The sequence below is a fragment of the Martes martes genome, assembly GCF_963455335.1.
Source record: "Martes martes genome assembly, chromosome: 2".
Classification (NCBI taxonomy): Eukaryota; Metazoa; Chordata; class Mammalia; order Carnivora; family Mustelidae; genus Martes; species Martes martes.
In genome coordinates this window covers 119,197,817-119,224,764 of record NC_137889.1, presented here as the reverse complement: position 1 = coordinate 119,224,764, position 26,948 = coordinate 119,197,817, and the positions used below count along the sequence as shown (strand labels likewise).

At 36.9% G+C, this 26,948-nt stretch overlaps 1 protein-coding gene across 1 annotated transcript in view; it reads left to right on the top strand.

Moving 5' to 3' along the window:
• QRFPR (pyroglutamylated RFamide peptide receptor) overlaps positions 1-26,948 on the top strand; it is a 44,930-nt gene that overhangs the window by 6,230 nt on the left and 11,752 nt on the right. The gene's annotated exons all lie outside the window — the stretch shown is intronic.

Genomic DNA, 26,948 nt, shown 5'->3' with positions numbered 1-26,948 from the left:
TTCAGAAGTTCCCCAATAACATAATTTGTAGCCAAGGTTGAGAATCACTGATGTAGGGCAAATGCTGACAATGCCAAGATGTGGGCTGTTGTGACGATGAAAACAGATAAAGGAGGCCAGGTGCTTCCGGAGCACAGCGCCTGCCACATACACCAGCTCAAGGTTGCTCTGCAGTGTAGGGGAAAATATTGCCATCGGAGTTACAGTGCTTGGAAAATCCACACATAAGTTGTATAAAATGAAGCTTGACATGGAACTTTGAGGCGATTTTCCCATTATACTCCATCAATTACGTCTCTACAAAAGCCCTAAAGTTTTTTGGAGTCTGTTGAGGTGGATTTAGAAAGAAGCCGAAAATGATTAAAATGTCGGGATACCTGACATACGACCAAAGACTGAAAGAATTATTCTGTCATCTGGAGAATAAGACTCTAGTTTTATTATTATTTTTTTAAGATTTTATTAATTTATTTGACAGACAGAGAACACAAGTAGGCAGGGAGGCAGGCAGAGAGAGAGGAAGAAGCAGGCTCCCTGCTGAGCAGAGAGCCCAATGCGGGGCTCGATCCAAGGACCCTGGGATCATGACCTGAGCTGAAGGCAGAGGCTTTAACCCAATGAGCCACCCAGGTGCCCCCAAACTCTAGTTTTAAATGAGCACACCCCCACAGCAAGGTTTTCAGTCCGAGTTACCCAGAGCCTTGGTGGCTGGTGTGGGCAGGTGTGGAGCAGGCAGGCTCCCAGGCTTCACCAAAACAGCTCCCTTCTTTCTTTTTAATAAATAGGATTTTCCATTAGATTTCATATTTGTAGAAAAGGATTTTACTGGAATGAAGTTTGAAGGAAAGGAGGGTAGGAAAGAAAAAAACACTCACTGTATACCACACAAAAAATTTAGGTGAGGGGAGCCTGGATGGCTTACTTGGTTGAGTGTCCAACTCTTGATTTTGGCTCAGGTCATGATCTCAGGGTCATGAAATTGAGTCCCACTGAGCATGGAGTCTGCTTGAGAATCTCTCTCCCTCTGCCCCTTCCTTGGCTCTCATGTTCTTTCTCTAAATAAATAAATAAAACCTTAAAAAAAATTAGGCGAGTTTTTAGAGATTTCAACCTGATAAATTCTGAAATGGGTTATTAAAGGAAGTTGTTGGGGTGCCTGGTGGCTCAGTCGAAGTGTCTGCCTCTGGCTCCAGACATGATCCTGGGTTCAAACCACCCCCTCACTACTATCCTCCTCATCTGGCTCCCTGCTCGGCGGGGAGCCTGCTTCTTCCTCTCCCTGTGCACTCTCTCTGTCTCTGTCTCGCTCGCTCAAATAAATAAATTTTAAAAAATTTTAAAAAGGAGGTTGTTGAATTATGTGGTGAAAAGATCTTAATTTGGGGGGCCAGCTCAGAGCAGAGGGATTAGAATGGAACATCTTCAGGTCTACTTTATTATTTGATTAGTGGTTAGAAAATACCACTTACAATAATAATTTTCCCTTTTCTATAACATTTTAGAAACCTCAGTGTTCCTGGGGGAAACTAAATATGGTGAAACTGATGTAAAATCAACAGTATCATGGGACTTTAAAAAAAAAAAAAAAAAAAAAAACCTTTAAACAGGAATGATGAAAGCTGCTGACAAAGAATAGACTCACTGAAGTAAAGAAGTATAAAAAAATAAAAGAACTAAGTCAAAGAGAAGGCCCAACGACAGTAGTTTGGAAGTCAAATAAAAAATTGTGCCATAGGGCCAGCCTTTGGGTGGTCTCCTCTTGAATCAATTATGTGCACACTTTAAGAAGAAAAGATGCCAGGGTCAAGAAATTTACTAAGTTTTCTCAGGAGGCTGGAAGGTGGTCCTATCAGCAATGGGATTTGTATGAGTCTCTCTACCTAGGACAGCAATATTTTACAGTTAAGATAAGGACACAAAGAATTTGGCAATGAGAAAATTTGAAAAATTTCATTGTATACTTAGAAAGCATAAAAAAAATTCCCTCTTTCATTTGCTTTCCTAGAACATAGCTTAGCATGTTCTTTAACCAGTGATTGGTTTATTAAGATTCTTGTTTGCAAACAGAGAAGCCTGTCTAAAACTAACTTAAGAAAAGGTGAGGGGGGATATTCTGTCTCATGGAACTAAAAAACTCAGGATTAGGTCCAGCTTCAGGCATAGCTGAATCTAGGTCTCCCAACAGTGACTCCAGGGCTCTGCCATTCTCCCCGTCTGTGCCCAGCCTCACTTCCTTCTGTAGTGCAGTTTCATTCTTGGGTTATTTTTGTCAGGTATTATGAAAGATGGTCCTGGAACTATTGGCTCATGTTTTCTTTAAAACTCCCCATTTCAGGGGTGCCTGGTGGCTCAGTCAGTTAAGCATCCAAATCTTGGTTTTTGCTCAGGTCATGAACTCAAGGTTCTGGGATCGAGCCTCATGTCCAGCTCCACACTCAGAATGGAGTTTGTTTGAGACATTCTCTCCTTCTCCCTCTGCCCTTTCCCCTTCTCTCTCTTTCTCTAAAATGAATAAATAAACCTTTCTTTAAAAAGAACTCCCTGTTTCAACCCAAATATGTATTCACAGGTAATTTTGTTATTTCATTTCCTATATTAAAATTAAGGATTGATTTCTAATGATTAATTCTGAAGTACTCAAGTGTTTAGTGTTTTTATCTACCTAGGCAAAACTAGATTTGCTCTTCGTGTGGCTGTGTTCTGAGAATATACATCATCTATAGTACCAGAAAGATTGCAGATTATTAAGGAGTAGTGGAATTCTCCTTATGATATAATGTGTTCTCATAACCTGGGAGAGATAAAAGAGATAGTTTGGTGCAGTGAAAATGAATATATACTCTAGAATGGACAATATTGGGTTCTAATACTGTTGCACCATTTATGACCCATAGGTTTCTGAATTAGCTATTAACTACACTTCCTTGCATTCTGTTTGCCCCTATTAGGAGACCAAGAGAAGTTATAAAATTATATATGATGTTGCTCCCCAGTGGCCAATGTAGCAGCAGAAACTACAACAAAGATGCAAGATTTACATCATGCTGTAGTTTATAAAAAATATTAATGGATACCCAGTTCTTATGATTTCCTATTGTATTTCAGTATGAAGTATGCAATATTTACACATTTCCATCTATAAAACCTTTCATCTAAAAAACTTGAAACACGCATGCGTTCAATGCATGCTTAAAAATATAGTGAAAAAACTCTTTGTAAAATTGAGAGGCATTTAATATCTGCAGTGTTCTTTGCAGGTCGGCAAACGCCGTGTTTCACGTTGGGACAGTCTTTTTATTTCTCTTTTTATGGTTTCCCCATCTGTAAATTTGGGAAAAGCTATGCCTACCTTATAAGGCTGCTGGGAGAATGAATGACGCTGTGTGTAAAGGATCTGGCACATAGTGGGTAGCCTATAGAAGGAAGCAGACTGTTGTTTACAGCTGCGAAGTATTACTATTTAAAATGTTAGGTGTGTTCGTATGTACAGGATGACAGAGTTTAAAAAAACTGTAATTGCAATATTAATTTATCAAAGACATATGTATGCATTTATATGAAACCACTATAAATAACCCTATCCATATAATTTATTTTTGTTAATAAAGTCTTGAATAACTGTCATGAAAATATTTACTCCTTTCCTCAAACAATGAAAATTCAAACTAATCATTTGTACTCAGAAAACAGAAAAGAGTATTTGCTTTCTTTTATTTTAGAAGCAATTATACATCCAGAAAAGAGGCTGAAGTGGTCAAAGATTTGTTGGGGCTGTTGTAGATTCTGTAGTTGCTTGCCAGGCTCGGGGTTTTTCCCAGGACACTGCAGGCTGGGAGGCACAAGGTTACCACATTAGTATTAAAACAGAGCCGTCCCACTGACCCCTGCCCTGGTCTTGTAATGCACCTCCTTTCGGCACACTCCCCATCCCACTCCCCCCAGGCGAACCTCGGCGGCCAGTTACCTTGCGAACATTATTGCTGCCTGGTTCATGGCCTGAAAAAGGCTCATGATGGCCCCTCAGTGTGGCCATCATAGTCAGGGTGCAACAGTGACATCAGTTCCATGACAGCTGTCCTTTGACAGCTCTAGAGTGCTGGCACAGATTGTTGGGATCTGGGCAGTTCTGGCTGCCAGAGCCTCACTTGCACTGCAGAGAAATGGAAATAATAATATCAAAACGACCACCAAACTCCTAGGGCTCACTATGTGAGAAGTATATTATCATCCCCGTTTTACAGAGGAGAAAATGGAGGCACAAAAAGATGGGGTTAGTACACCAGTTATCTCTTTCTCATTGCAAATTACTCAAACCCTTGTAGATTAAAGAAACCACTGTTTTGTTTTTGTTTTTGCTCGTGATTCAGTTGTCGGTGGCTTAGCCATTCGGCTTGTCTCTTCTTGCAGTCCTTTTGCTAGTCTCCCCTGGGGGCACTCACGAGACCGGACGTTCTTCTGGCAGCGTGATGGAGGCTCACCGTTTTAGATGACCTCAGCAGCGACAGGCTATCTCTGTTCCATGTGGTTCCCTTCTTCAGCAGGATAGTTCACAATTCTTTAGGTGGAAGCACCGTGTTCCAAAAGAGTGAGAGCAGAAGCTTCAAAACCTCTTGCCCAGGATTGGAAGTTGCACCGGTGTCCCTTCTGTGATTAAAGCAAATCACGTCATCAGTGGGGAAGGAGTCTCTCCACTTGGCAAAGTCACATTGATGGGGGCTGGGGGAGCTTGCAGACAGTGACAGGGGAAATTGGGGCCTTTTTTTTTTTTTTAATTAATCTATCACATTTAGGACAGTGCTCATACTCATATAAATAGGAAATGCTGCTGCCAGGACTTGAGGGCAAGAGCTATGCTTCTGTGTTGGGCTTTTCACCACAGCAGCCCTGCTGGAACAGGGCATGATTGTTCTTTCTGCAATGCATTGTCTCATCCCCTGCTTCTGCCCCGTATGTGCACAGTGCTGCCTGCACAGTTAGACCACAGATACTTATTTCTGGGACCTGGAGGACAAAGTTATGAAATGAAAAGTTGTTCTGGTCTTTTCCCCCCCAAACCTTCCTGAGAATGGATTCCTCTCCATTGACTCTCAGTGGCTCTGGCCACCTGTCTACTGACGCTTGCAACCTTAACACACACCTATTCACAGAAGTCCATATTGACTCGGGTTTAGAAGTCCTGTCAAGCTAGTCTACAGACTGAGCAACATGCTTGGCTTTTTAAAACTTTTCCTTTACTGCATCATCTATAAACACTGAAGAATTTATTTTTATGAGAAGGAATTTTATTGGGTCAAAATCTAATCTAAGTATCAATATAAACCTGATCGAAGCAGTGATTTCCTCAGCGGGCCCGAGGAAAAGACAGTGAAAATGTATTTTAAAAGGATAGTTTTATTTAAAAAAAAAAAAAAAAGCAGGGTGATGAAACCTTGGAAATTGGTACTGATCTAATGCTTAAAACAGATTATATGAAGACATAATGAAATAAAACTTCACTTTGGGCAAGATGTAGGTCCTGTTAAAATTTTTTATTACCTATAAATAAATCCTTAGGTATAAAATACACATCTTCACACTGTGTTTGCAAGATGCATAAACAGCTGGTTAATTCAGTGAGCACACTTTTCAAATTTGATTTTCAGTATTGAGGAAATAATACATGTGAATTTTATGACTTTGAAGATACAATCTGTTTGTCTGTTTTTATCTCCTCCACTAGAATATAAGCTCCATAAGGTCAAAGACTTGATCTCTCTTGTATATCCACCACTTAATTGCATAGCTATTGCTAGGTTATATGGTAGGTTCTCAATAAATATTTTTTGAATTATTAAAGTTTATCACCTTATTTGACATTATCTTAATATTTGAGGCTTTTAAGAAATCAGTTGTATTTATTTTTGTGACATACAGAAGAATGAGATTGTATTTATCTTCATGTCTGCTTTTTTGGTTGCAAGGAACAAAGATTCAATTTACTTCAAGTAATTGGAGCTATGGCAAGCCTGTTTTGTAGCAGTGAAGAAGAGGGGGATCCCTTGAATTTAAGGACAGTAACAGGTAGGTCTCATGGAAATTGAAGGGGGATCTGAAGCAGCAGCTGTGTGGAGCTCAGCATGAAGAATCCATGAATCTCCAGGGCTAGGCCAAAAATACGACTTTGCTCCACTCCTCCAATGGACAAAGGCTTGCTCACTCCGTCCGATTGCTTTTTACTGCCATAGTGTTCAGTCGTTCAATTTGTTCAGTCTTTCTCCTATCGTATATCTTCCACCTTCTGCTTTATGCTCTTAGACAGCCGAATAAATCCTAACGCTCCAAGTGTCAAATTCAAAGAGGCTTAGTTCGGTGACTAAGTAGTGTAAAATAATTTTGATCTTTACTTATATGTCTCAAAGAAATTTTAAAAGATTTTAATTCATTACTCGCAAGACTCTCTCTTAAAACCCCGTTCTTCCATTTCATTTAGGTCTTTACTATTACACTTAATAGTGTTCCACAGAACTTTTTTACCTTGCAAAGATCACATGTCCTTTCAGGCCACCCCAGACAGTAGACACAATGTTGCCACACTAGTATTAATACAAAGCCTGACTCAAATACTGACTCACACCCCCGTCTTGTAATGCTGGACTTCAAGGTCTCTCAACTTCCCCGTCCCACCCCAAGGAAACCTCCGCTGACTATGAACATTTGCTTCAGTTCCTTGTGGACATTCTTACTGCCTCCTTCTTTCCCTCCATCCTCATCAGTCTCTCTCCTTCACTGTTCTCCCTATTTCTAATCCTTCTCTCCCCTTCTCTCTCTGTCTCTCTCCCTCCACATCTCACCTCTTCTCTCTCTCTCTTCAAATCTCAGTCTTATTTATGCCAATTTCCCATCCTGATATCTGACCCAAATTACTCCACACAGTCTGGTTAATAAAATGGCCGAGAGAGGGAACTATCCAGCAGGTGTGTCTTTTAGTTAAGGAGAGAAGGAAAGGCTGGAGGAGAGAAAGAAGCTAGGAAAACTCATACACTGATTTTATCCCTGTTTTATTTGTTTGTCTTTAGATTTTTTACTTTCTCACACCCCTTGTAGCCCCCACTCTTACTAATGTTTTTTTCTGAAGAAAAGATTCACAGCAGCCATACGCTCAGTTTTGAAGAGGGTAAAAACACTTTCTTGATGTGTTAAAAATCGAATAGAAACAGAAAGAAGAAAAGGGCAATCTACGCATAGATGAGGGCAATAGTAAGCAGTAAGGAGAATAAGACAGAATTACATCAAATTGGGTACTTAGAACATCCAACCTCATCAGTTGGGGAAACCCCATGGAGACAGCCACATTGGAGTCTGGATTGAGAGGCCTGGGCGGAGTGTCCTCCCTTCAGGTGAGACTTCCAACTGACTATCCCCAAAAGGGCCGTATTTACGGGGCAAATGAAGGTGAACATTTGTTTGCCTGTGTGCTGTTCGGAGTGGCTGCATTTCTGTGTTACCACATCTTTACTTCTTCAAGGAGCCTGGGCTAGGTGTGCAGATCCCATCCTGCGGGGACAGGCCAGCTTGGAGCCAGAAGGCGTGTTAGGCAAGATTTACAGCTCTTGGCATCCAGACCAGGAGGGCCAGTTCTGACCTGGAGGCCAGCTAATGTCAACCAACCAGGTTCCCAAGGACACTCATGCGGCGTAAGTCTCACAAACAGCATTCTTTAACCTGCCTGCACATATGCAAGTCGAAGTGGTCGGTTATGCAGGACAAATCACAGAAATCTTCATCCCTACAATACAGGCTTTTCTGTATATCCATTGGCTTCATCTCACAGTGCATCCTTATACTCTTCCCTACATCTTAGCCCAAAGACAAGGAATTCGACTGGCTTGGACTTTGGGTTCAATCAACAAAGGGCTAGGAGGAACAGGTGGCTTCATGTGACTGTATAGGACTTCCCCTTCCACAGAGCTGGAGAGAAAGGTCACTGCCTTAGCCCGGAAGGATTGGGCTGGGGTAAGATGTAGTTTGGGCTCCTTCATTAGGAAATCCCTAGAGGCTCCAAAACGCACTAGGCTGGCATGGATTGCAGAGAGGTTAATTGACTAATTAATTTATTTTAAATTATCTGTGAAATTCTCAAATTTTTGGAAGAACAGTTCTCTGTAATATGTTTTCAATGTTATTTCATTAACAATGATGAGAATTTTAAGTCAGCTAAGTATGAACCTTGGTTATAAATTGGCTTTGCTTTATAGCCTTGTCAGACTTCATTTTCAATGGTCTTTCTTGTAGTAAACAAGTCGAAGAAAGATTTTTTTCCTGTATTTAAGTAACTCTGTACACCTGTGCCTTTTTTTCTCTCCCTGGAAAAAGGTATATATCAAAAAGGAAATAAAAAAAAAAAAAAACTTTCAAGAAGGGAGAGAACTGGGGAAAAAAACACCCACACTTTTCTAATATAGTCAGAAAATCTTGACTTACAGATGTTACTGACAGATGGGAAACTGACTATTTGAGAATGGAATTTGATTATCTTCCATTAAAAACCTTCAGGAAAACTCTTAACAGAAGAAGAATTATTAAGTGAGAGGCGTGCAAGTCAAAATTCTATATAGAGCTAGTTGGGTTCCGCATGGCTTTTATACATCCTTTCCCCCATGTTTTCAGCTCTAGGTAGTAGCAATGTCGAGTACAGCAGACAATTGAAGTTATTAATTTCTTTCAAGTTTCTCACATAAAGAGATAAATTTTAAAAAATGGCTGCTTCTCCGGTAACTGAAAGATACACTATTTGGGGACAAACTGTACTGGTTCCTTTAATTTGAAAAGGGAAAAGAAACTCCTTGTTAGAGAAGCAGCCTAAGAGAAGGAGAGGCTGCTCCTTTGCTAGAACAGTTCTGCTGGCACAGTAAGTCACGAGGTCAAGTAGTCATAGGACCCACTTGTGGCCCAGTTACCTCGGTAACAAGAATGTTTGTGTCAGGAAATCGTGTTCCCTAGGAGCAAAACAGTCTTCGATATACTGTGTATTTTCTTGCAACTTAGAATCTACTTCGTAGACCGGCAGCATCAGTATCACCTCGAACCTTGTTAGAAACAGTCTCAGACTCCATCCCAGACCTACTGAATCAGAATCTGTATTTTAATGAAATTACCAGTGTGGGCCCTATGGGGAAGGAAGTTTGAGGCTGGTTTATAAATATACCATTGCTGTGTTGCACTTTTGCTTCTGATGAACACAGGATAGGTTACTTTGACCAATAATGAAAGGCTACTTATTAGCAAATAGATTGGCTAAATAGTTCTCTTTAGTTATCTATTATACCACAGAGGCAGTTACTACAGTAACCAGAACTTGTGTCATTTCAGCTTATTTTTCCAAATCATCATTATACTGAGAAGGGCACAGAATTTAATACACAGTCAATTTACTTGTGGGCTTGATTTATTGATGACAAAAATCAAACTGACCAAAATCAAATGGGTGAAAATTTCCTGAGTAAATAAGCTTTCATGGAATGGATTACTCTGGTTTTCAAAAATTACAGTTTTCCTTAATAAAGGTCTAGGTTATTGAATGCTTTTTCTCCTTTCTGTAGCCAATGTCTGGGTTTTCAGAGTGAAGTCAGTGGGATTTTATTGTTAAAGTATATTCTTTACATGTTGAAAGAATTTTCCATCTGTTCATTTACTCATGCATTTACTCATCCAACTGATATTTATTGAATAGAGTAGTATGCCAGCCACTATGTTGAACTTGAGAGACAAGGGTGAACAGTACATGGTGTAGATATTGTAAAGATTAGAGAGACATCAGTCTTCCTGGAAAATATAAGTATTTCTGTAGGCCTGGACTTTAGCATTCAAAGGCAGAGTGGTGAGAGATGAAACTGGAGGGAAAGGAAGACAGATCATGAAGAGCTTTCTACTGCTGTGTTAAGGAGTTTGAAGGTCATTTTGGAGCACAGACATCTCTGTTCTGGGGCAGTGAATTTCAAAGTAGGAGTTACAATGTCTTAATGAATCAGGAAATTATTTGGTGCGTCAGGATTAGCAATTGAGAAAAAAAAACAAATACATTAGAATACAGAATATCAAAGAACATTTACATGGTAAAACTTTAGGTTGTGTGTATACATATATATGTGTGTGTATATATATGTATATGTGTATATGTGTGTATATGTATATAAATACATATATTTCTGTGTGTGTGTGTGTATATATATATACACACACACACATATCCAGAAAGAAATAACTTTATGGGTGTGTATGTGTATGTGTATGTGTAATGGAAAGGTACTTCTTATTATTGTGGGTTTTGGTTAAATTCACTGTTGGAAAGGGAGTTGGGTTAGAGCAAGTACAGTTGACCATAAACAGGTTAAACCCAACAGGACTCAGCAATGCCATGACTGGGGCCTATTGCTACACAGTGACTAAACTTCCTTTCAGCCAACTCTCACAACTGGGTTACTGGGTTACTAAGCTAGAGAAATTGATGGTGCGATTTATAAGGAACACAGATAATTGAAAAATTGATTTACATGTGGTTAGTTGCTAATAAACTAGTAAGTCTTTTATTCATCTTGGAATGTGCGGGTATAAATGAGACTGCGACAAAGGAGAACTGTTTAGATTAGATTATGGCAGAAGACACAACTGGTGGCTGAGTGGAAGAATGGTTATCTTACATATGATTTTTGCCTAGGGCCTCCTAGCTCTTTGTTTTTTATTACTGTAATAAAAACAGAGTTTTTGTGGGGAAAGAAAAGTATCATGTACTCTTTCTGGATACTATATTTCAATTTTTAGACTGTGTGAAGTTGGAGATCAAAAAATTATAGCATAGGAGCCCCACTATTCAAATAAATTTTAGAAAAACATTACTCCAGGGGCACCTGGGTGGCTCAATTGGTTAAGCAGCAACCTTCAGCTCAGGTCACATTCTCTCAGTTGAGGGCCCTGGGATCCAGACCCGTGTCAGGCTCCCTGCTCAGCAGGGAGTCTGCCTCTCCTTCTGCCCCTCCCCACCCACTCGTGCTCTCGCTCTCTAAAATAAATAAAATTAAATAAATAAATAAATAAATAATAAAATCTTTAAAAAAAGAAAAGAGAAGAAAAACATTACCTCAATAAGATTTGAAAAACTAGTGTTACAAAAACAAGGTGGGAAAGGAATAGAAAATGTGAAGAATGTATATTCGTCACATTTGTATATTATCAGATGTATATTACCAGAATTGGCTCACATAGTTATGGAGGCTGAAGAGTCCCACAGCCTGTTGCCTGCAAGCTGGAACCCAGGCAAACCCCTGGGGGTGGTGGTTCAAAGACCTGAGAGCCAGAGATTCTAGTCTAAGTCTGAATGGCTGAGAACCAGGTACCTCCAGAGTAGAAGATCAATTACTCATCTCAAGCAGTCAGGCAGAGAGCAAATTTAACCTTCCTCTCTGCATTTTGTTCTATTTAGGCTCTCAACAGATTATAGATAATGCCCACTCATGTGGGGAGTGCCATCTGCTTTATTCAGCTAACCAATTCAAATGCTAATCTCTTTTGGAAACACCCTCACAGACACAACCCGAGATATTGCTTAACCAGCTATGTGGGCATCCCATGACCCAGTCAAGCTGACATCAAATTAACTATATAACAAGAATTCATCTATATTCTGTCTTTCATTCATTCATGCATTTGTTCATTCATTCACCCCTAGGTCATATACCACTTAAGACTTTTTGAATACAGAGAAAGACAAAACAAACACACCCATCTGTTCTTCATGGAAAGAGAGCAGACGTTAATATCCCTCAAATAAACACTTAATTACAAAGTAGCATTCCAAACAATTCAGTTTCAATACAGTCAAGGATAAAGGAGTCAAAATATTTAAAAACCAAAAGCAAAATGTTGAACTAAAGTTGATTGAGAAATGACAAAAGAAAAATATGTATTAAAGCAATATAGGCAAGTAATAATTAGAATGCTGTCTATTGCTTTTTGCTTTTAAACCCTAATGTTTAACCTGGGCTCCTTTAATTCTATTATTTGAAAGTCTAATTATTGCCATTAGTGGGGATGAAAAAAAGACCAATTCAGTTATTTTTCTAAAATAGTATTTGTAGCTATTAGAGTAATGAAAATTAGAAGAAAAATATCAGAAGACACACAATTTTACTGTACTGAATTTTTTTTCCGGCACAAATATATACCCAAAAGATTGTTCTTGTAAAGTAATTGAAGGAAGCACTCTGAGCAGAACTGCAGAGTTAGTATGAGTTTTGGCTCCATAAGGAAAAACCTCAATGTTTTTCATCTCTAAGGCTCCACTCATTCTAAATCAAAGTCTTTTGGGGGACCACTCCAGCCCATGTGAATAGGGAATGTCAGTTGTCTTTCACTCTGCCACATTCTTAAATATGTAAAGGCAACTAAGGATTCATAGATAGTTTGAAGAAGGTTTGCAGAATAAAAGGGAACAATAGAGATAAATGAAACTAGAAGAAATAGGTTATTAATAGATAAATTCAGAAATAAAACTCCAAGTAGTATTTTCATATTTACAGACATATCCTGAAAAATGTTTCCTCATTTCATATTTTCCCAGTAGAATTAGTATTTGTTTTGTTTTGTTTTGTTTTTGTTTTTAAGTAGGGTGTAGAACCTAATGCAGGGCTTGAGCTCATGACCCTAAGATGGAGGCCTGAGCTGAGATCAAGAATCAGATGTTTAACCACCCGTGTCGCCCAGGTGCCCTTATTTGTTTTTAAGTCTCAAGCTTCGACAATAAATGTGTCATTCAGTACCATAATATTTAAGCTGATGTTTACATAAGAAAAACTTATGTCCCCCAAATTAATAAAACACTTTAAACAAAATAATACATAGAAAAATTCATTTTTTAAAAGATTGTATTTATTTATTTGACGGAGAGATAGAGAGAGTACACAAGAAGGCAGAGTGGCAGACAGAGGCAGAGGGAGAAGCTGGCTCTCCACTGAGCAGGGAGCCCAGTGTAGGGCTCAATCCCAGGACCCTGGGATCATGACCTGAGCTGAAGACAGCTGCTTAACCAACTGAGCCACCCAGGCGCCCCTACATAGAAAAATTCTTGAGCTATATTCCAAATATAGTTGGTAGAACATAAAAAACAAATAGATGTTTTGAAAAGGATGTCTAGTGTCCACAAAGGGATGTGTGTGCCACATGTTGCTGACACTGAGAGAAGCATTACATCATTTTATACATTCTTTGCAACTGAGCCATTCTTCGCAACTCTTTGTTAACTCTTGCAGAGAAGTCTGGCTTTGAGAAGACATGAGTGAAGATGTTGAAGAATTCTTTAAATGTCATGCTTACAAATTACAAGTACTGAACTTGTTTAGAACATCATATAGGGGACACCTGAGTGTCTCAGTCCATTGGGCATTTCCCTTCAGCGCAGGTAGTGATCCCAGGGTTCTAGGATCAAGCCCCTTATGGGGCTTCCTATACAACAGAGAGCCTGCTTCTCTCTCTCCCTCTGCTCCTCCCCCTGCTTGTTCTCCTTCTTTCTCTCTCTGTCAAATAAATAAATAAATAATTTTTTTAAAAAGAATATCAGCTGGAAAAGTTAATTATTACGGTAACATAGAAAGCATATAATTAAACCACTAGATATTACTTGCTGAAAAAAATTTGTGGGCTATACAATACAATGATAGTAATTATCTCTGAAGGAAGTGGAGATATTATTGCTTGATATTTCTTATAGCACAATGCAAAGAATTCTATAAACATGAACTAGAAGAGAGTAAATAAAGCTCCATTCTGTAGTTTTTCATCCTAAAGTGTCATCTGCCTCCCTGAAAATCCACTTAGCACTCCCTACTTCAGTACAAGGGCAATAAAGAATCTGTAAGCTTCTGAGTTTCATAGTTTGCCTGAAATAGTACCTTTGCAACCCATTTACCCATGACATCACTTTACACTACCAATGACAATGATTATACCTCAACACCCCTCCCCTTTCAAGTTTCCAGGCTGTTCCTTTCTTCATAAGTAACAGGATATCCAAGGTATTTGTCTCCTTGTTGTGGCAAATTTTACCTTCACTTTTCTAATATATTTATTAATGTTTGCTATTTGCTATGCCTTGGAAAAGAAATATTTATGACACACCATGAAAATGCTGCATATAGAGCAGCATACATACAAACCATTTGATAACAACCATTCTGTTTTTGTTTCAAGAGCATTATTTTAAATATTTTATATAGTAAATGATGGTTTTACTGTGTTTTAGTTGCAAGTTACAGTCAAAATGTATTAGGAGTTTAATTTGGCTTTTTATGTAATGAGAAATAGGCTACCAGTGCACATTTCACACAGAATGTCTTCTTTTCATGAATGAGTTACTAATGTTGAATGGGAGATGTCTGGTTTTAAGGAGATACTGACTTCATAAATCACGAGAAGCATCTCTGAAAATAAACACTTTTGAGAATAAGAAAAAGTTCTTAAAAGTGAAAATACGACTGTTGAATTAATATGTAAATTATAAGAGCTAGAAGACAAAGACAAGAGAATCTCCATAATATGAGCAAATAGACAAAGAGAATTAATAAAGCAAAAAAATCATATAAACAAAGGTAGTAAGCATAGGAAGATCGATCCAGGAATTCCAAAATCTGATTAATAGAAGTTCCACAAAAAAATGCACAAAAGAAAGCACAGAAATAAATGAGTTAGAAGTCTCAAAATTCAAAAGGTGCACACAGGCCAAACAGAAAGAGTAAAAAATGAATTATGCTTCAACATTTTCCTACAATATCTCAGAATACCAATTACAAAGAGGTCAATAAATCTTCTAGATAGTAAAGGAGGACTTGTAAGGGACAAAAAAAAAAAAACCAGATGGACAATCTTTACATTCATTCTAAAAGTCAATAAAGCAAGGTCTTCAATATTCCAAAGAAAGGTGATATTGAATTCCAAGTCATATTATAGCCATTTTCAGATATGCAAGAACTTAAAGAGCTTACTTCAAAATCATTACTTTGAAGAAATTACTTGAAAAAATTTTCATGAAACATAAGAAATAAGAAGTCATGAAATTAAAGAAACAGTGGAAAAGGAATCCAAAAAAAATAAATTTTAAGATAACAGCTATACAGCAGTCTTTAAAAAAAAACCAACAAATTAAAAACTTCAGTCATTAAAATTGGAAGTCAGTAAGGGCACCTGGGTGACACAGTCAGTTAACCATCTGACTCTTGGTTTTGGCTCAGCTTGTGATCTTAGCTTTGATTCACGAGCTTGAGGCCCACATCAGGCTAAACAGAGTCTGCTTGAGATTCTCTCTCCCTCTCCGATGTCCCTCTCACTCATGCTCTCTCTCTCTCTAAAATAAATGAATAAATCAAAAAAAATAATCTTCTAGAAGAATCTTAAAAGAACAAATATTGATGAAGTCCCAATAATTCATTTTTGCTTTTGTTTCCCTAGTCTCAGGAAACATCTAGTAAGAAATTACTATGCCCGATATTAGAAAGGTTATGCCTGTGTTCTCCTCTAGGATTTTGATGGTTTTCTGTCTCACATTTAATTAGGTCTTTCATCCATTTTGAGTTTATTTTTATGTATGGTGTAAGAAAGTGGTCTAGTTTCATTCTTTTGCATGTTGCTATCTAGTTTTCCCAACACCATTTGTAATTGATTTGCAGTAAATATGTTAATGTGAAAAGTTGAGATATAATAATAAAAATGATGAGGATGCCAGTGATGGTGATGATCATAGCAATAAATATAGCTAACGTTAATGAATGCACTTTCACATAGTGCCAGGCACTATCCTAAGCACATTGTACTTATTATTTCATTTAATCTTCTAACAGCTATATAGGATGAGTACTATTATCATCACCTAATTTAAAGATAAGAAAACCTAAGACACAAAGAAGTAAGATAATTTGCTTTAGGTTTCATAGTTAACTAATGGTAGATCCAGGATCTAAATGTAGGCAGTAGTTCCAAAGCTCATACGATAAACCCCTAGACTGTGTTGAAAGAAGGTACATGTTTCTTCTTCCAACTAGAAAAAAATGCAATAAAAAACTCCAGGGAAAATTAAATAAACAAAATTCTTCTGCAAGAAAGTTATGGCCCAGATTAAAATATGGCATACTTTAGAGCAATAAGTAAATTAATAAGGATCTTAATTATAAAATCAGAGAAAGAGAAATGTATTTACATTACAACATACATATTGGCTTTGTCATTATAGTATTTAGTCATGATAATGAAAATGTTGCTTATAGTTTTAATCTTTTATAATTAAAATGTAGGTCAAGTCCAGAAGACTTAATATGGCTATGAAACAGAATGAAAAGCTATCCTGGTTGATTAATTAAATGTAAAGGCAAGCTGCTAGAAGTTTGAAGGAAGAAGAGGGAAGAAAAGGAGGAAGAAGGTGAGGTATCACTATCTTGCAATGTGGGGAAGAAGATAAACTGTTGGAAGTTGGTAGGCCAGTGAATAGGGGTTTAAGTATATTACTCTATGAGTCTAAGATAGAGGAAACTACATGCAAGAATTTAGGAAATAATCTCCCAAAACCTTTCCAAAGAAGTTATTGAAGAGTGCTATTATAAGAAAATTAAAAGCTCTGGGGAGAGGGAATAAGAGGTGATAAAAGTGAACCAAAAGTTTATCTATCCCAGAAGAAAGTCAATATATATCATGGTAAAATCCATGAAGAAATGCTATCTAAAACAACTTGTTTTCAAGATGTGAAGTTACCTGGTAGAAGAATTAAAAACAAGTAGATGTTGGAGATAGCAGGTGAGCAAGGGTGAATAGAGACCTATTCTTTTAAATTGTAGCCCTTCTGATTTTAAACCATATGCTCATAATTCTGTGATTTAAAAGACATTTTTGGGGGTGCCTGGGTGGCTTAGTCAGTTAAGCATCTGCCTTCAGCTCAGGTCATGATCCTGGGATCCTGGGATCAAACCCCAAATTGGGTGCCCTGCTAGGTGGGAAGTCTGCTGTCTCTCTCTCTCTGCCCCTCCTCCTCCCTTCCCCCATTGGTGCTCTCTCTCTCTTGCTTGGTCACTCTCAAATAAATAAAATCTAAAAAAAAATTTTTAGAAAGACATTTTTAAAAAGAAAGTGACCAAATAATACTTTGCAGCTGAAACTCTCCCAAAATGAAGTCTCCAGGCCCAGATACTTACACTGGAGAATTCTATGGGACATTTAAAGAATTAATGCTACTTTTACACAAACTCTTCAGAAAATGTAAGCTGAAGAAACAATTATTAATTCATTTTATGAGGCCTTTATAACACTGATAAATCAACCAGAGAGAGACAGTACAATAAAGGGAGAACTGCAGACTGCTATCTTTCATGAACTTAGATACAAAAATCCTTACTATGTTAGCAGATAGAATCCAACAACATAAAAAAGGATAATTAAGTGGGATTTATCCTACTTATATAAGGCTGACTTAGTATTGACTCAGAATTTATTAAAATAATCAATGTAATCTACCATAGCTAGTCAATGTAATTAGCTAAAGAAGAAAAATCATATAATCCTAGCAATTGGCAGAGGAAAAACATTTTACAAAATCCAGTACCATTCATGATAAAAATTCACAGCAAGTTGGAAATAGAAACTTCCTCGACTTGATAAAGAAAATGTAAAATGTAAAATATAAAAACGTACAATTAACACCATATTTAATGGTAAAAGACTGAATACTTTTGTTCTAAGATTGGGAACAGGGTAAGGATGTTTGTTCTTACCCCTCTTATGTAACATAGCTCTCAAAATTCAAGCCACTGCACAAAGACAAAGAAAGGAAATCTAAGACATGCACTTTGGAAAGAAAGAAATAATACAATCTTTATTTTCAGATGACATTATTTTCTATACAGAAAATCCCAAGGAATCTAGTGAAAACTCCCATAATAAGTGAATTCAGCAAGGTCACAGTATACAAGATCAGTGTACAAAACTTAGTGGTATTTCTACATATTAACAAGTAACATTCAGAAACTAAAATGAAAAATACAACGCTACTTATAATTAATCCAAAGAAAATGAAATACTTAGGTATACTACAAAACAAAACATACAGGTCTTATAGCCTGAAAATTATAAAATGCTGATAAAGGAAGTCAGAGAATACATAAGTAAATGGAGAGACATACTATGTTTATGGATTGGAAGACTCAACATATTAAAGATGCTTGTCTGGCTTTGGGATCAAGGTAATTCTAGCCTCATAGAATGAGTTGGAAGTTTTCCTTCCATTTCTATTTTTTGGAACAGTTTCAGAAGAATAGTATTCTTTCTTTCTTTCTTTAAATTTTATTTTATTTTTTTCAGTGTTCCAAGAGAAATTGCTTATGCACCACACCCAGTGCTCCATGCAATACGTGCCTTCCTTAATACCCACCACCAGGCTTACCCATTCCCCCACACCCCTCCCTTCCAAAAACCTCGGTTTGTTTCTCAAAGTCCACAGTCTTTCATCTCCCCCTCCAATTTTCCCCAATTCACTTTTCCTTTACTTCTCCTAATGTCCTCCATGTTATTCCTTATGCTCCACAAGTAAGTGAATGTCTAAACTGCTCAGAGCAATCTACATTTTCAGTTCCATCCCAACCAAAATCCCACCGGCACTTTTCAAAGTGCTGGGACAAACAATCCTAAAATTTGTATGGAACCAGAAAAGACCCCGAATTGCTAAGGAAATGTTGAAAAAGAAAACAAAGGTGGGGGCATAACATTGCCTGATTTAAAGCTTTACTACAAAGCTGTGATCTCCAAGACAGCATGGTACTGGCACAAAAACAGACACATAGACCAGTGGAACAGAGTAAAGAGTCCAGATATGGACCTGCAACTCTATGGTCAGATAATCTTCATCAAAACAAGAAAAAATATCCATGGAAAAAAGATAGTCTCTTCAATAAATGGTGCTGGGAAAATTAAACAGCTATGTAAAGAAGAGTGAAACTCGAGCATTCTCTTACACTATACACAAAGATAAACTCTAAATGAATAAAAAACCTCAATGTGAGGCACGAATCTATCAAAATCCTAGAGGAGAACATAAGCAGTAACCTCTTCAACATTGGCCATGGCAACTTCTTTCAAGACATGTCTCCAAAGGCAAAAGAAACAAAAGTGAAAATGAACTTTTGGGACTTCATCAAGATCAAAAGTTTCTACACAGCAAAGGAAACAGTCAACAATACAAAGAAGCAACCCAAAGAATGAAAGGAGATATTTGCAAATGACACTACAGACAAAAGGCTGATATCCAAGATCTATAAAGAACTCCTCAAACTCAACACCCAAAAAACAGATAATCACGTCAAAAAATGGGCAGAAGACATGAACAGACACTTCTCCAAAGAAGACATACAAATGGCTAACAGGCACATGAAAAAATGTTCATCATCATTAGCCATCAGGGACATTCAAACCAAAACCACATTAAGATACCACTTTATACCAGTTTGAATGGCCAAAATTATCAAGACAGGAAACAACAAGTGTTGGAGAGGATGTGGAGAAAGGGGAACCCTTTTACACTGTTGGTGGGAATGCAAGTTGGTGCAGCCACTTTGGAAAACAGTGTGGAGGTTCCTTAAGAAATTAAAAATAGAGCTACCCTATGACCCTGTAATTGCACCACTGGGTATTTTCCCCAAAGATACAGATATAGTGAAAAGAAGGGTCATATATACCCCAATGTTCATAGCAGCAATGGCCACAATCACCAAATTGTAGAGAGAGCTGTGATGCCCTTCAACAGATGAATGGATAAAGATGTGGTTCATATATACAATGGAATATTACACCTCCATCAAAAGGATGAATACCCAACTTTTGTATCAATATGGATAGTACTGGAGGAGATTATTAATTCTTTTTTAAATGTTTGGTAGGCCTCCACTGGAAGGCCATCTAGCCTTGGACTCTTATTTGTTGGGAGATTTTTGAAATCTCTTTTTGAAATTTCTTTCCTGGTTATTTGTTTAGATTTTCTATTTCTTCTTGTTTTAATTTGGTAGTATATATGTTTCTAGAAATTCATCCATTTTTTTCCAGGTTGCCTAATTTGTTGACGTATAATTGCTCATAATATTATCTTATAATTGTTTGTATTTCTGTGGTGTTCATTGTGATCACTCCTCTTTAATACATGATTTTATTTATTTGGATCCTTCTTTTTTCTTTTTGATACGTCTGGCTAGGGAGTTATCAATTCTTGTTAATTCTTTCAATGATCTAGCTCCTTGTTTCATTGATTGGCTCTACTGTTGTTTATTTGTTTTATTTCTAGATCATTGATTTAAGCTCTGATCTTTATTATTTGCCTTCTCCTGCTGAATTTAGGCTTTATTTGCTATTCTTTTTCCAGGTCCTTTAGTTGTAAGTTTAGGTTGGGTTTTTGAGACGTTTCTTGCTCCTTTTTTATTTGCTTCTGTGTATTTTAAAAATTATTCTTTAATTTCCTGGCTGACCCATTCATTCTTTAGTAGGCTATTCTTTAACCTCCATGTATTTGTGGTTCTTCCAAGTTTTTTCTTGTGATTGATTTCAAGTTTCATAGCATTGTGGTCTGAAAATATGCATGGTATGATCTCAATCTTTTCATACCAGTTGAGTCCTGTTTTGTGATCTAGTATGTGATCTATTCTGGAGAATGTTCCATGTGCACTTGGAAAGAATGTGTATTCTGTTGCTTTAGGAGGAAATGCTGTGAATATGTCTGTTAAGTCCACCTGGTCCAGTGTGTCATCCAAAGCCCTTGTTTCCTTGTTGATCTGCTTAGATAATCTGTCCATTGCTGTGAGTGGTGTGTTAAAGTCCCCTACTATTATTGTATTATTATCAGTAAGTTTCTCTAAGTTTGTTATTAATTGTTTTATATATTTGGCTGCCCCCAGTTAGGAGCATAAATATTTACAATTGTTAGATATTCTTGTTGGATAGACCCCTTTATTATGACATAATGTCCTTCCATCTCTTATTACAGTCCTTAGTTTAAAATTGAGGTTATCTAAATAAGGATGGCTGCTCCAATTTTCTTTTGATCTCCATTGGCATGATAAATAGTTCTCCACCCTCTCACTTTCAATCTGAAGGTGTCTTTGGATCTAAAGTGAGTCTCTTATAAGCAGCATATTGATGGTTCTTTTTCTTTTTCTTTCTTTCTTTTTTAATCCTTTCTGGTACTCTGTATCTTTTGATTGGGGCACTGAGTCCTTTACATTCAGAGTAATTGTCAAAAGATATGAATTTCCTGCCATTGTGTTACTTATAAAGTCCCTGTAGATTGTCTCCATTTTTGGTCTTTTTTTTTTTTTAAGATTTTATATATTTATTTGACACAGAGAGAGAAAGCACTAGGAAGGGGAGCAGCAGGCATAGGGAGAGGGAGAAGCAGGTTTCCCACTGAGCAGGGAACCTGATGTGGGCCTCAATCCCAGGACCCTGAGATCATGACCTGGGTTGAAAGCAGACATTTAACAGACTGAGCCAAGCAGGCACCCCTTCCCTACCCCCCATCTTCATTGCTTTTGGTATCTCTTTATGCTTAAAGGGTCCCTTGTAATATTTCTTGCAGAGCTGGTTTAGTGCTCATGAATTCCTTTAGTTTTTGTTTGTCTTGGAAACTCTTTATCTCTCCTTCTATTCTGAATAGCAGCCTTGCTGGATTAAGTATTCTTGGCTGCATATTTTTCTCATTTAGCACATTGAATATATCATGCCAATCCTTTCTGGCCTGCCAGGTCTCTGTGGACAGATCTGCTGCCAGCCTTATATGTCTACCCTTGTAGATTAAGGACCTTTTTGTCCCAAGCTGCTTTCAGGATTTCCTCTTTATCTTTGTAATTTGGAAATTTCACTATAATATGTCTTTGTGTTGACCTGTTTTTATTGATTTTTGAGGGGAGTTCTCTGTGCCTTTTGGACTTGAATACCTGTTTGCTCCACCAGATTAGGGAAGTACTCAGCTCTAATTTGTTCAAATAAACCTTTGTCCCTTTTTCCCACTCTTCTTTTTCTGGGATTCCTATAATTTGGATAATTCATTTTATGGAATTGCTGAGTTCCCTGAATCTATCTTTGTGATCTAATAGTTTTCTTTCCCTTTAAGCCCAGCTAGTATCTTTATAATCATTGTTCTGAATTCTAGTTCAGACACCTTACTTATATTGTATTGGTTAAATCCCTTGCTGTGAGTCCTTTTGGGATGAATTTCTCTGTCTTGTTGTTTTGTTAAAAAAAAAAAAAAGAAGAAAGAAAAGGAAAACAACAATAATAACAACAATAAAGGAAACTTCAGGAAGTGTTTCTGGTGTATGCTGTGTGCACTCTGCTGTTGCACTTTGGCTGCTCTTTCCTACTAGTCCACCCTCTAAAGAGTTAGTCCTTCTTTAGAGTGGAGAGTGTTTGGATATTTAACCAGGTGTGTTTTGCTGGTCTTGGAACTAAAGTAACCTTGACAAAAAAGAATACAGTGGGAGGACTCCCTTTAACTGATATTGAAGCTTTCCATGTAGATAAGTAATCAAGACATTATGGTATTGGCAAAGAGAAAGAAAGAGGAATCACACAGAATAGGGAGTTCAAAAATATATCTATACATATAGGCTCAACTGCTTTTGACAAGGGTGCATGTCAATGGAGGAAAGACTTGCCTGTTCAACAATTTTGCTGCAGCAATTGACATTCATAGGCCAAAAGAAACAAACAAAATACACAAGAACTCCTTAATTCTCACAACTTATATTAAAATTTTCTCAAAATGGATCATATACTTAAAGGTAAATGCATAAACAATGAATTCTGTTACACTGAAAAGAAGTTAATAAAAAAGGAAAATGCAAACTATAAAACTTATAGAAAAAAAATGAGAAAACCTTCAGGATTGGACACAGAGTTCTTAAAGTTCTTAACTAACACCAAAAGTGCAATGCATAAAAGGGAAAATTAATAAACTCACCTCATCAAAATTAAACACTTACTCTGTCAAAGTCCTGGTGAAGAGATGAAAAGATAAGCTAAACTGGAAGAAAATACTTGTAAAGCATATATCTTTTGTCTGACAAAGGACTAGCATCTAGATCATATTAAGTACTCTTTTTTTTTTTCTTTGAAAGAGAAAGAGTAAGTGAGAGGGAGAGCAGGCATGAGCAGGAGGAGGGGAAGAAGCCAATACAGGGCTCAATCCTAGGACCCTAGAATCATGACCTGAGCTGAAGGCAGTAGCTTAAATAACTGAGCCACCCAGATGTCCCCATATTAAGTACTCTTAAACCTTAGTTGTAAAAGGACAGTTCAATTAGAAAATGGACAGCAAAAGATATGAAAGGAATTTTATCTAAGAGAATAATACGGACACACATGAAGACATGAAACACATGAAAACATGTTCAGTATTATTAGAAATAAAGGAAATGAAAAAAAAATGCTAACACTCCGTAGCTATTAGAGTGACTAAAATTTTAAAAAATGGCTAATCTAAATATTGACAAGAATATGAAGAAACTGGGGTGTCTGGGTGGCACATTTGATTCTTGGTTTCTGTTCAGTTCATGTTCTCAGGGTTGTGGGATTTTGTCCCATGTCAGTTTCCATACTCAGCACAGAGTCTGCTTTAGATTCTCTCTCCCTCTCTCTCTGTCCTTCTGACCTGTGCACTCCCTCACTCTCTCTCTCTTTCTCTTTCAAATAAATAAATAGGTCTTGACCAAAAAAAAAGAATATGAAGAAACTGGGTACATCATACTTTGCCAATGGGAATGTAAAATGATACAGTCGCTTTGGAGAATAGTTTGACAGTTTCTTATAAGTGTAAACATGCAATTATCATACAACCTGGAAATTACATTCTTGACATTTGTCGCAGAAGAATGAAGACTTGCATTCACACCAAAACCTGTACACAAATATTCATAACTATTTTATTTGTAGTAGTAAAAAACTGAAGTAGCCCAGATGTTTCCAATGAATGAGTGATTAAACAAACTGGGGAATATTTGTAAGCAGTACAAAGGAATAAACTATTGATACATGCAAAGACTTGGATGAGTGTCCAGGGGATTGTGCTGAAAGAAAAAAAAGGACAGTCCCAAGAGATTATCTATTATGCTACTCAATTTATGTAACATTTGTGAAATTTTAAAATTTTACAAATGGAAGATGGATTAAAAATGGAAGATTGTCTGTAGTTAGCGACAGGGATGGGCAGAGGCAGGAGGGGCTTGGGTGTGCTTATAAAAGGGCAGCAGGAGGGTGTTGGAATTGTTTAGTGTCTTGGCTGTTGTGGCAAATACCTAAATTTACACAAGTAATTAAGTCATATAGAACACACAACACATACACACACAGAAAGGACTTAAAGTAAAGCTGGAAAATCTGAATATAATCAGCAGATCGTATTAATGTCTGTATCTTGGTAGTAATATTTTGCTGTAATTTTGCAAAATGTTACCATTGGGGGAAACTGGAAAAACTACACAAGGAATATCTCTGTATTATTTTTTACAACTGCACATGAATCTATAATTATCTCATAAAAATTTCAATTAATAAAAAGAAAGAAAAAATGAAAAATAAATCAAAGAATGTCTGTCACAGTGATTGTTATATACCAAACAATCCTCTTTTATCTCAGGCAGCATTATTTCAGTCATGTAAACCCAATAATCCCCAAGGGTTCTGTACCTCTGAGTTGAGAATCTCCTCAAGCAATAGGCAGCACCTACAGGGAATACCTGTGTGTGCCCCGTCCTAGGAAGGGCCAGAGTGCTCTTAGAGAGATTACCAGAACAAGAAGCTAAAAAAGGAAATGAGGGTTGGAAATTTAATGAAGGACAGAGGAAAAAAAAAAAATCTCTTCAATGCCTATTTCACTTTAGTCTTCTAGACCTTGGAAAAAAATGTACAAATTTAAAAAGAGCATACCAAAAGTGGTTAGAATGAAAATAAAGATCCAAGATAAGAGAATAAATAGGAAAAGAGCATCTATTTATTTATTTTTAAAAAACTCAAAGTTTCAGCCTAAATAAGTACCACCATAACATTGTAGAAACTTGACAGTGTGATCAAGAAAACACTGTCAGTATCTCAATTGGTGTCTCAATTGATTAAGCATCCAGTTCTTGATTTAGGCTCAGGTCATGATCTGATCATGATCATGGGATTGAGCCCTGCATTGGGCTCCAAGTTCAGCCCATGGAGTTTGCTTGAGATGCTCTCTTTCCTTTTCCCTCTGCCCCTCCCTACACTTGCACACTCAAATAAATAAATAAATAATAATAAATAAATAAATAAATAAAATCTTTTTTAAAAAAGAAGAAAACATTGTCCGTAATTTCTTAAAATATTGGTTGAAGAAATGTCAGAAATAATGAGTTGGGCTAATGCTATCTGGGTGCCTTAAAAAGATAAGATGACAGATTATAGAACTAGTACAACTTGGTGCAAAATTATCAAGTGGATTATAAAATAAGATTATTAAACATTTATGAGACAAGAAAACTATGCCACATAGCATGAGTGCATTAAGTTAAGTGGAGGTGACATGGAGAAAAGAACTAGATTCAGATGACCTAGTCACATGCCCTCATCTGTCAATAAACAGCTGTGTGGATATAGGCAAATCACTTGAGTTTTTTGAGCTGCACTATCTTTATCTGGGAAATGTTATAAAACTAGCTGTCCTTTAATGGGTAGTTTAGAATCTATTCACAAAAAATCTGTTAGCTCTAAACATACCAAATTTACCTCAATTCTTTTTTGCAGGTAGTCCGATGATAAAAGAGCTTTCATTTATTTTATTATTTTTTTTAAGATTTTTATTTATTTGACAGAGATCACAAGTAGGCAGAGAGGCAGGCAGAGAGAGAGGAGGAAACAGGCTCCCTGCTGAGCAGAGAACCTGAGGTGGGCCTCAATCCCAGAACCCTGGGATCATGACTGAGCTGAAGGCAGAGGCTTTAACCCACTGAGTCACTCAGGTGCCTCAGAACTTTCATTTATTAAATAACATATCTGTGCTGGTTATTTATGTGATTTTATAAAGCACACTCTCCGGTCTTATGGCAGATGGGTGTTATTAATTCCTTTTTACAAATGATGAAATCAAGGTTCAGAGTGAATTAGGTGACTCAGGATCACAGTGTGTCCTGATAGCACAGAATCAGTTGACCAATTTTCCATGCTGTTATGATAGACAAGATGAATATATTTAAGATGGATAACACTACCATGAGATAAGACTACAGTGAACGTAGTCTATCTACTTATATAAACGTATATAAATATATATACATATAAAACGTATATAACGTATATAAATATAATGTATTTATATACAGTAAATAACATTACTCTAATAATTCTTAGTTGCTTAGATAGTTATATCTAAACTGTGTTGATAATGAGTCTATGTTTATTTCATGGAAAATTTCTTCTGATGTTTCTTTAACCTCAGCCTGTCAAAAAAAATTTTTTTTTATAAACAACTTGGTTAAAAGAATAGAAGAATTCATCAGATTTTAAAACAAAAACAAAAAAAGGAGAAACATTCAGGTGAATAATTTATTCATATATTCCTCTATTCAAGTGTCACATCCAAAACAGGATTTAAGGTAATTTAATTCATTCACAGTGTGATCAGTATTTGAAGAGTGAAATACATTAGAATTGAAAGCAAATTTCTGCACTTAGCATATAAACTATCTTGCTAGATAAGGAAAGCCCTAAACATTGAACAGGGTTGGGATTTGGGAAACTTGAACAGAGGATAAGAGTGAGTGTGATTGACCTTTGGATCGAAATTGGAAGCTTCCAAAAAGGACTAGAAAGGGAATATCTAGAGTGATATCTACATACATTTTTTTCCTTAGTCACAAGATCTTGGATTAACAAAAATTTTCTTTAAA